This window comes from Entelurus aequoreus, linkage group LG03, assembly GCF_033978785.1.
Source record: "Entelurus aequoreus isolate RoL-2023_Sb linkage group LG03, RoL_Eaeq_v1.1, whole genome shotgun sequence".
NCBI lineage: Eukaryota > Metazoa > Chordata > Actinopteri > Syngnathiformes > Syngnathidae > Entelurus > Entelurus aequoreus.
The window spans coordinates 65,441,361-65,451,448 of NC_084733.1; the positions used below are offsets into that span (position 1 = coordinate 65,441,361).

The following is a 10,088-nucleotide window of genomic DNA, read 5'->3' on the forward strand; positions in this document are numbered from 1 at the left end:
GCGTAATGCGCCTTTATTGTGAAGGCGTAACCGGAAATGACCACGTGACCTCTACTAGCTGAGCAGTTTAACGATCGGCGGGTGCTCCTCGTGCGTCGCTTTCACGCTGCGCGCACACTTTTAGTTAAAATGAGCTCCATAAGGACCAGGGTGAGTATTTGTCTCTTTCAGGCTCTCTACTTTAGACAGAACATTCTGATTTTCTCTCACCTCGTCGAAAATGTTTTGTTCAAATGTGTTAGTGGCGTCCATTCATCTAGCTAGCCAGCTAGCTAGCATGCTGAGTTACATTGAGGCCGGCTAGCACATTGATGCTAATCAGAAACTGAAAGCTACTTTGTTGTGTATAACTTAATATAGTTGAATGAACAAAGGTATTATTTCAATCTATTTTTTTTCGTTTCATTCTGGTAAAAACGTTTCAGCACTGTGGAAAATATATTTTATTTCAAATATAACCGTCATGTCATCAACACAAGCATGGAAAACAAAATAGTAAAATCACATTCACGCTTAACAAGCTCTTAAAATGAAGGTGCAAAAATAAGTAATATGTAAGAATTGTCCAATAAAGTGTAAGATAATAGTGCAGAGTGGTAAAATGTAAACATAGAGAAACCTGAGAAGAACTATTCTGCAGGTTTAGAGGCGGGAAGTTACAGTTGTGCTCTAAAGGGTGAGCGTGGCTAAGGTGGTGTGGTATTAGCGCTCTTGCCTTGCATCATTCACAGACCACATTGGTCTGACTACGGTCCTTTTGAAAAAAGAACAAAAAAACTGACAATTTCTTTGCTCTCTGCGGCATTCATTTTGATTTTCTCTTCTCGCCATATTGACATAAACAACTGCCAGACAACCAAACTTGCTAGTTGATACTGTTATCTGATTGGCTGTTAGCGTGTCACTTCCACTGATCAGCGATTACCTCCTGCTAGGGCTGGGCGATATATCGCGGGTTTGTCTGTGCGATATAAAAAATTACTATATCGTTCGTGATATTCAAGTATACGTTCTCAGGCAGTTGCTTTTACCTGCGGGCATTACACTACAGCAGTGGTTCTCAAACTTTTTTTGTCATCCCCCACTTTGGACAAGGGGGAGTTTTCAAGCCCCACCTGCCCCCATCGCCCCAACAGAACGCTAATGCCAAGCTTAACATTTTCAAATTTATCGAACATCAAGTAACATCAAGTTTTATACATTCAAACTAAATAACATAAAATAAAATCAAGTTCAATAATAAATAAAATAACTGTGCAGCTGTGGTATAACTTGCATCAAGTTCAATATCAAATAAAATAACTTGCATCATTTCAATAATAAATAAAACAAAAGTGTTGTAACTTGCATCAAGTTCAATAATAAATCAAAAAAAGTGTTAACTTGCATCAAGTTCAATAATAAATCAAATAAAAGTGCTATAACTTGCATCAAGTTCAATAATAAATCAAATCACTTGCATCAAGTTCAATAATAAATCAAACAAAAGTGTTATAACTTGCATCAAGTTCAATAATAAATAAAACAAGTGTTATAACTTGCATCAAGTTCAATAATAAATCAAAAAAAGTGTTATAACTTGCATCAAGTTCAATAATAAATCAAATAAAAGTGTTATAACTTGCATCAAGTTCAATAATAAATAAAACAAAAGTGTTATAACTTGCATCAAGTTCAATAATAAATCAAATAACTTGCATCAAGTTCAATAATAAATGAAAATAAAAGTGCCACTTTGCAATCTTTGCCAAAAAAAGGAGGACAGGGCAAGTGAACATGAGTTTTACAGTACTCCAGCATTAGTGGCTGCAATGAGCCTGTTTTGCACTGCACAGCTTTTCAAATCGGGGTTGCAAGCTTGACACTGCCACTGTTAAAACCTCATTGAATTCGGGGCTGAGCTGCCTTGACGCGAGTGTTTCCCGGTGAATGACACATTGTGTCCAATGCGCATTTGGCGCAACCCTCTTTATTAGAGCCTGCAGCCCGTTTCTTGACTTTGCCATGCGCGCCATCAGAGCAAAAGCCCACACAGTTTTCCCATTTAAGGTCGTGTTCTTTGAGGAAACTGTCCATTATCTTGAACAGCTCATCAGCAGTGGCTCTATTTTTTATGTATTTGCAAAACAGCAAATCCTCGCACAGTGACTCGCCATTCACAAAGCTTCCGCTTAGCCCCGCCCCCATTAGTTACTGTTGCTGTCTGTCAAACTTTCGCTCCTACCTAGAAATGTAAAGCATACAGGAAAAATAAGTATTTTACATTTATCTATATAGCGGATTTCACAGACAGAATCACAAAGTGATTTCCAGTGTGTATAGAAAATGAAAGCATAGTAAAAAAAAAATCAAAGAATATAATAATAAAAAAATAAAAAAAATCAAAGTGAAATTTCCTCCCGTTCCTCGCGCCCCACCTGTCATGTCTCTATTCCCCACCAGTGGGGCGCGCCCCACACTTTGAGAAACGCTGCACTACAGGCTCTTCTCAGTCTTTCTTGTCTCTCCTTCTCACAGAGACATAAAACAAGCGCACCTTCTTACATACGTCACATACTGTCACGCGTTCAACGTCATACGCCCTCGCGTAGCAGACAGGTAGCGGCATGGTAACGTTAGCTGTGGTGCTAGTGGTAAAACGAGAGAAAGTAGGTGCGAATCAATTAACAAATGAAGGAATAATTAATTCCCAAGAAAAACGGCAGGTTGTCCATCGTCTGGTGGTGGTTTGGCTTCAAGCGTGTAGATAGTGAACAAGTATGCAGCAAAAGCGTTGCTACAAAAAGTAGCACCACTGCCAATGTGTAGCATCATTTGAAAAGTCACCCGCTAGAGAATGAAGACTAGGAGTGCTTGAAACTCCGCATGTCAACATCTCCGTTCGGTGCCACACCAACAAAACGCCCAAGCAACCATTTCCAGATCAACACTGTATGAAAAAAATAGTCAACAACAGAAGGAGATAACGTCCGCAGGAACCTACCACGTAGCGAAGGACATACACTATTTGATTTCCTATTATGCAGCTCATTTTTCTTTTACACTTTTTGAAATATCTTGTGTGACATCATGCACAAAAGTGCACTTTATTTGTTCTTAACTATTGTAGTGGTGTTCTGTACAATAAGTGCACTTTAATTTAGTGTTGTTTTGATTTGTCATCCTAGTGACATCATGCACAAAAGTGCACTAATAGCTTGTTTTCAAATGTCTGACAATCTTGCACTCTGTTTTGAAATGACATGAATGTGGCGCTGCTTAATAATTGTTTAATAAATACAGTTTTGGTAAATTGACTTAGTTGTGATTTCCCTCTCTGCATGAAAGTTTAAAATGAGCATATATTAATGCAGTATGAACAAGAATGTTTTAATGTAGAGTGTTAATTCAAGGCTAAGGCAAAATATCGAGGTACATGTCGTGTATCGTGACATGGCCTAAAAATATTGAGATATTTTGGCGAAGTTGGTAGAGTGGCCGTGCCAGCAATCGGAGGGTTGCTGGTTACTGGGGTTCAATCCCCACCTTCTACCATCCTAGTCACGTCCGTTGTGTCCTTGGGCAAGACACTTCACCCTTGCTCCTGATGGCTGCTGGTTAGCGCCTCGCATGGCAGCTCCCGCCATCAGTGTGTGAATGTGTGTGTGAATGGGTGAATGTGGAAATACTGTCAAAGCGCTTTGAGTACCTTGAAGGTAGAAAAGCACTATTTATCCCATTTAACCCATTTATCATTTAATAAAAGCTCATGTCGCCCAGCCCTACTTCCTGCCTTTGTTCATGCAACCACCCTTGCTTCCCACCAAGAAGGGAACACAATGACTGAATGTTTTATCGAACGCATTTTTGTTGACACTGAATACGTGTCTGTTGTGAAAAATATTGATATTGTTTTATCTCCCCGCCCAGAGTGCTTTTAAAAATATATTGATATCGATAATGTGTCTGTTGCGATGTACATTGTGTATTTTGTACTCTTTTAAATTAAATTTATATCATGGCGCCGATACCAAAATACTGGTATCGGGACAACACTAGTCTATCACGATAAACATTGATATCGTTTTATTACCCAGCCCTGTAAAGATTTTTAAAAAATTGTAATGTGTTACTGATATTACGTGTCTATTGCGATATAAATATATTGATATCGTTCACCCAGTTCTATAGGCTTTTTTTAAAAAAGTGTATTGTTTTGTTGATCTTACGTGTCTTACCACGATATTTTTTGATAGCATTTAATCGCCCAACCCTATAAGGATTCTTAAAAAATGTCTTATTGATAGTGCGTGTCTATTGTGATATAAATATATTGATATCGTTTTATCACCCGGCTTTTGGAAAAACATTTTTAATGTTTTATTGATATCACGTGTCTTACCACGATATAGGACTGGGCGATATGGCCTTTTATTAATGTCTCCATATTTTAAGGCCATGTCGCGATACACGATGTATATCTCGATATTTTGCCTTAACCTTGAATGAACACTTGATGCATATAATCACAGCAGTATGATGATTCTATGTGTCTACATTAAAACATTGTTGTTCATACTGCATTAATTTATGCTCATTTTAAACTTTCATGCAGAGAGGGAAATCACAACTAAGTCGATTTAGCAAAACTGTATTTATTAAACAGTTATTAAGCAGTGGCACAAACATTCATGTCATTTCCAAAACAGAAAGTGCAAGATTGTCAGATACATTTTAAAACAAGCTATAAGTGCACTTTTGTGAATGTCACTAAGATGACATATCAAAACAACACTAAATTAAAGTGAATTTTTTGTACAGAATGCCACTACAATAGTTTAAAACAAACAAAGTGCACTTTTGTGCATGATGTCACACAAGATATTTCAATAACTGTTAAATAAAAATGAGCTGCATAATAGGCTTGCAGACGTTATCTCCTTCTGTTTTTTTTCATACGGTGTTGATCTGGAAATAATTGCTTAGGCATTTTGTCAGTGTGGCACCGGCCGAGATGTTGACATGCAGAGTTTCAAGCACTCTTCATTCTCTAGCGGGTGACTTTTCAAGAGATGCTACATTAGCAGTGCTGCTACTTTTTGTAGCAACGCTTTTGCCACATAAACATATTCCCACTTGAAGCCAAACCACCGCCGGACGATGGATCCCGTGCTGTTTTTCTTGGTAATTAATTCTTCCTCTGTCTGTCTAATTCTTACCAGACTCGCACCTTCTCTCTCTCGTATTACCACTCGCACCTCACCGTTAGCATCGCAGCTAACGTTACCATGTCGCTACTTCTCTGCTCCGTGGGAGCGTGTGACGTTGCACGCGTGACGTATGTAAGAAGGTGTTTAAGTCTCTGTTTGAAGGAGAGACAAGAAAGAGTGGGAAACGCATGCAGTGTAATGCCCGCAGCTAAAAGCAACTGCGTGAGAATGTATACTCGAACATCACGATATAGTCATTTTCTATATCGCACAGAGACAAACCCGCAATATATCAATATATCGCCCAGCCCTACCACGATATATTTTATCGCCCAGCCCAAAAGGATTTAATGAAAAAATTATCATGTTTTATCGATAGACGTGTTAATTGCGATATATATGTTAATATTGTTTGTTAATTGCGATATATTTGTTGATATTGTTTAATTGCGATATGTATATTGATATCAGTTGTGTGTGTCCAGCACAGCCATCGGGATCCGCTGTAAAGACGGTGTGGTGTTTGGCGTGGAGAAGCTGGTCTTGTCCAAACTGTACGAGGAGGGCTCCAACAAGCACATCTTCGACATCGACAGACACGTCGGCATGGTAACCACACACAGGAGGGGGCGAAGCAGCAACAAGCTTGTAACCGTCTGACACCCACCCAGGCAGTGGCGTGTCCCCTGGCTGACGCGCGCTCGTTGGCGGAAGTGGCCCGGGAGGAGGCGTCCAACTTCAGGTCCAACTACGGACACGACATTCCCCTCAAGGCAAGCCGTTGCAGAGTGGTAACGCCCACCGCTCACGCCGCTTCCTGTCGCCACACAGCACCTGTCGGAGCGTGTGGCCATGTATGTGCACGCCTACACCCTGTACAGCGCCGTGCGACCTTTTGGCTGCAGGTGAGGCTTCCTGGTCACACCTGTTCCCTCCTGATCACACCTGTTCCCTCCTGATCACACCTGTTCCCTCTTGGTCACACCTGTTGCCACCTGGTCACACCTGTTGTCGCCCACAGCTTCATCCTGGGCTCCCACGACAAAGACGACGACCCGCAGCTCTACATGGTCGACTCTTCCGGTGTCTCTTATGTGAGTCCTGGACACACACACACAATCCCACGCACACACACACACACAATGGCGTGATGATACTGAGAAGGTTTCGCTAGAGAGCTGATGTCATTTGATGTAACTTTTCTCTTGGCTGTCTGACCAAATTGTACCTGTCAACTTGCACAACCACCAACATCCTCATCTTTAACCTGCTGCATCTGTGTGTGTGTGTGTGTCACTTTAGGGCTACTAGCGGTGTGCCATCGGAAAAGCCAAACAAGCTGCCAAGACAGAAATTGAGAAATTGCAGGTGACTGTGTGTGTTTACCGTATTTTTCGGACTATAAGTCGCTCCGGAGTATACGTCGCACCGGCCGAAAATGCACAATAAAGAAGGAAAAACCAAGAATAGACATTTGAAAGGCAATTTAAAATAAATGAAGAATAGTGAACAGGCTGAATAAGTGTACGCCATATGACGCATAAATAACCAACTGAGAACGTGCCTGGTATGTTAACGCAACACATCATGGCAAGAGTTATTCAAAAAACTATAACATATAGAACATGCTATACGTTTACCAAACAATCTGTCACTCCCGATCGCTAAATCCGAGGAAATCTTCCTCCCCGGTGTCGCCTCTGGTATGTCCTTTCTTTCTGCTGCTCGATTGCCGTTCTCTGCTGCATATTTCACTACGTCCAGCTTGTAATCTGCAGTATATGATTTCCTTTTCGGTGCCATTTTTGTTCAGTCCTTCTCAGTTTTTATAAGTTACCGCCAATGTTGATGTGATCCATTTTAATAGCTACAGCAGTAGCATATAGCAGATAGCATCTCATGACCCACAATGCACTTCTGCCATGACCTTCCCCCGCCGAATTCTTATTGGTTGACGTGTAAGTGACGATTGCTGACGTGTGTGTGACAATTGCTGCCATTTGCTTCGTCTCTTACGCGAATGGGATAAATAATATTGTTGGATATTTTACGGTAATGTGTTAATAATTTCACACCCAAGTCGCTCCGGAGTATATGTCGCACCCACGGCCAAACTATGAAAAAAAACTGTGATTTATAATCCGAAAAATACATTATATTAAATATATATATGTGTTTACATATATTTTTATTTATACATATATGTGTGTGTGTGTGTGTGTGTGTGTGTGTGTGTGTGTGTGTGTGTGTGTGTGTGTGTGTGTGTGTGTGTGTGTGTGTGTGTGTGTGTGTGTGTGTGTGTGTGTGTGTGTGTGTGTGTGTGTGATGTCATGTAGGGCTGAACGGTTAAAGCAAAAATAATCCCAATGCTTTGGATTGATTTTGTAATCAGGATTGTTCATGAATTAGAAGACATGAATATACCAAGATAACTTGAAATATCATTAAAAACAACAATCAATGAAAACTAGAAAAGTTTGGCAGAAAATTTGATGGGCCACCTATCTGCTCTGAAGCTGTGGGCCGGCGTCGGTTGAAGCTAAATGCAAAATTAGCCTGCTAGCTGTAGCTTGTTATACTGGGAACAGTGGGCATACTGTATTTTTTTAGAGATCTTTTCATGTTAAGTATACTTCTAAGATGATGTCAAGTATCAACATTCAAGATTTGCAGGTTTAAGCAAACAATAGCTAAAATGTTAGCATGCTAACATAGGATGATTTAGCATACTTCTATGATGACATCAAGTATCAAAAATCATGATTTATAAGTTTAAACCAACATTAGCGAAAATGTTAGCATGCTAACATGGGATGAGTTTGCATACTTCCATGATGGCATCAAGTATCAAAATTCATAATTGGTAGGTTTAAACAAACAATAGCTAAAATGTTAGCATGCTAACATGGGATGAGTTGTTCATGTGATCATGTACATGTGACTTACTTGATATCAATATTGATATGGATATTGATCGGGTATGGCCCCAATGAACTTGACCGGTGATGTCATCCAGCCCTCAAACTTGTGCTGCAAAATGTTGGTGTGATTGTTTGTTGTTATGGATGATGATATAAAATATTATCAAAATGATAAAGTGTGTAGCTGTGTTCATGATCAAAGTCGCCGAGGTCTATCAGAAATTATCAGTAACAAATGTGTCCGCATCATGAGCTCAACTTTTATGAATTGTTGTAAGCAAAAAGACAATCACCACTCCACTTCATGATTCACCATGAGAGGTGTTTCATCTAGCTTGTGTACTATTGTGTGCTTAGCTGTCGTGTAGCTGCCTATAGCCTGGCATATTTACCCTCTGTAAAATAGAAGAAATTGGTGTGCGCTGACTGTTGATTGATGTGACACAACACAACAAAGGTGGACCGGAATGAAAGTGTTGAAGCATGCGGAAAGGGGGCGTATCCTCATGATGACTGACAGCCAATAGTGTTGCCCCTCACTCAGACGCCGCTGACGCCATCCTGTTGATGTCGTCGTGTCTCTACGCGCTGGGCACGCAGGACTCCAGCGACCTGTGCAAGTGAGAAGAGCGCCACCGAGGGTTTTGACCTGTCCCTCTGTGGCGTTTCAGGTTCTTCCTCAAGGTGTCTGAGCTCTTCGAGAAGACCAGGGTAGGCCCCGCGCTCTCATGTGACTGGCGCCTTGCGCCGCTAACCGCTGTGTCTCCCCGCAGAAAATCAAGGCGCGGGTTGCGGCCGACGAGGACCTGAAGTTAGCCGACTTGTTGAAATATTACCTGCGGGAGTCGCAGGCCGCAAAGGTGGGTGTGGCTGCGCCTCGCCCCCACCTGCGAGGGCGGTCGAGTCGGGAGCAGGTGTCGAGGACTGGCATAGGAGACGCCGAAGTATGGTGGCGCCACCGCCTGATGCCCTCTGGCGTCACTAGTGCAAGCCCTCGACGCCTGCCCTTGACCTGTATGACCGACAAAAGATGGCGGGCGTGAGTTGTGGACAGAATGGAAAACAAAGGCGTGATGATGCTGAGAAGGTTTCGCTAAAGAGCTGATGTCGTGTGATGTAACCTTTCTCTTGGCTGTCTGACCAAAGTGTGTGAGTGAATGCTGTCTGTCTGTCTGTCTGTCTGTCTGTCTGTCTGTCTGTCTGTCTGTCTGTCTGTGTCGGCCCTGTGATGAGGTGGCGACTTGGTGTACCCCACCTTCCGCCTGAATGCAGCTGAGATAGGCTCCAGCACCCCCCGTGACCCCGTAAGGGACAAGCGGTAGAAAATGGATGGATGTTGATATCGTTTAATTGCGAAATATACATGTTGATATCGTTTGTTAATTGTGATATGTGGATATTGTTTGTTAATTGCGATATATTTGTTGATATTGTTTGTTAATTGCGATACATATATTGATATCGTTTGTGTGTGTCCAGCACAGCCATCGGGATCCGCTGTAAAGACGGTGTGGTGTTTGGCTTGGAGAAGCTGGTCTTGTCCAAACTGTACGAGGAGGGCTCCAACAAGCGCATCTTGAACATCGACAGACACGTCGGCATGGTAACCACACACAGGAGGGGGTGAAGGGGACGGCGTGGCGAAGTTGGTAGAGTGGCCTCGCCAGCAATCGGAGGGTTGCTGGTTACTGGGGTTCAATCCCCACCTTCTACCATCCTAGTCATGTCTGTTGTGTCCCTTGGCAAGACACTTCACCCTTGCTCCTGATGGGTGCTGGTTAGCGCCTTGCATGGCAGCTCCCGCCATCAGTGTGTGAATGGGTGAATGTGGAAATACTGTCAAAGCGCTTTGAGTACCTTGAAGGTAGAAAAGCGCTATACAAGTATAACCCATTTATCATTATAAGCAGCAACAAGCTTGTAACCGTCTGACACCCCCCCAGGCAGTGGCGGGTCTCCTGGCTGATGCGCGCTCGTT

At 42.1% G+C, this 10,088-nt stretch overlaps 2 non-coding genes and 1 pseudogene across 2 annotated transcripts; all 3 read left to right on the forward strand.

Moving 5' to 3' along the window:
- Window positions 1-5: 5 nt before the first annotated feature.
- LOC133645943 (proteasome subunit alpha type-3-like) lies at window positions 6-10,077 on the forward strand (annotated as a pseudogene).
- On the forward strand, window positions 6,332-6,410 carry LOC133647536 (small nucleolar RNA SNORD53/SNORD92). Its single transcript, XR_009825718.1, has one exon. It is a non-coding gene; the product is annotated as a small nucleolar RNA SNORD53/SNORD92 (small nucleolar RNA).
- LOC133647546 (small nucleolar RNA SNORD53/SNORD92) lies at window positions 9,176-9,254 on the forward strand. Its single transcript, XR_009825728.1, has one exon. It is a non-coding gene; the product is annotated as a small nucleolar RNA SNORD53/SNORD92 (small nucleolar RNA).
- Window positions 10,078-10,088: the final 11 nt, after the last annotated feature.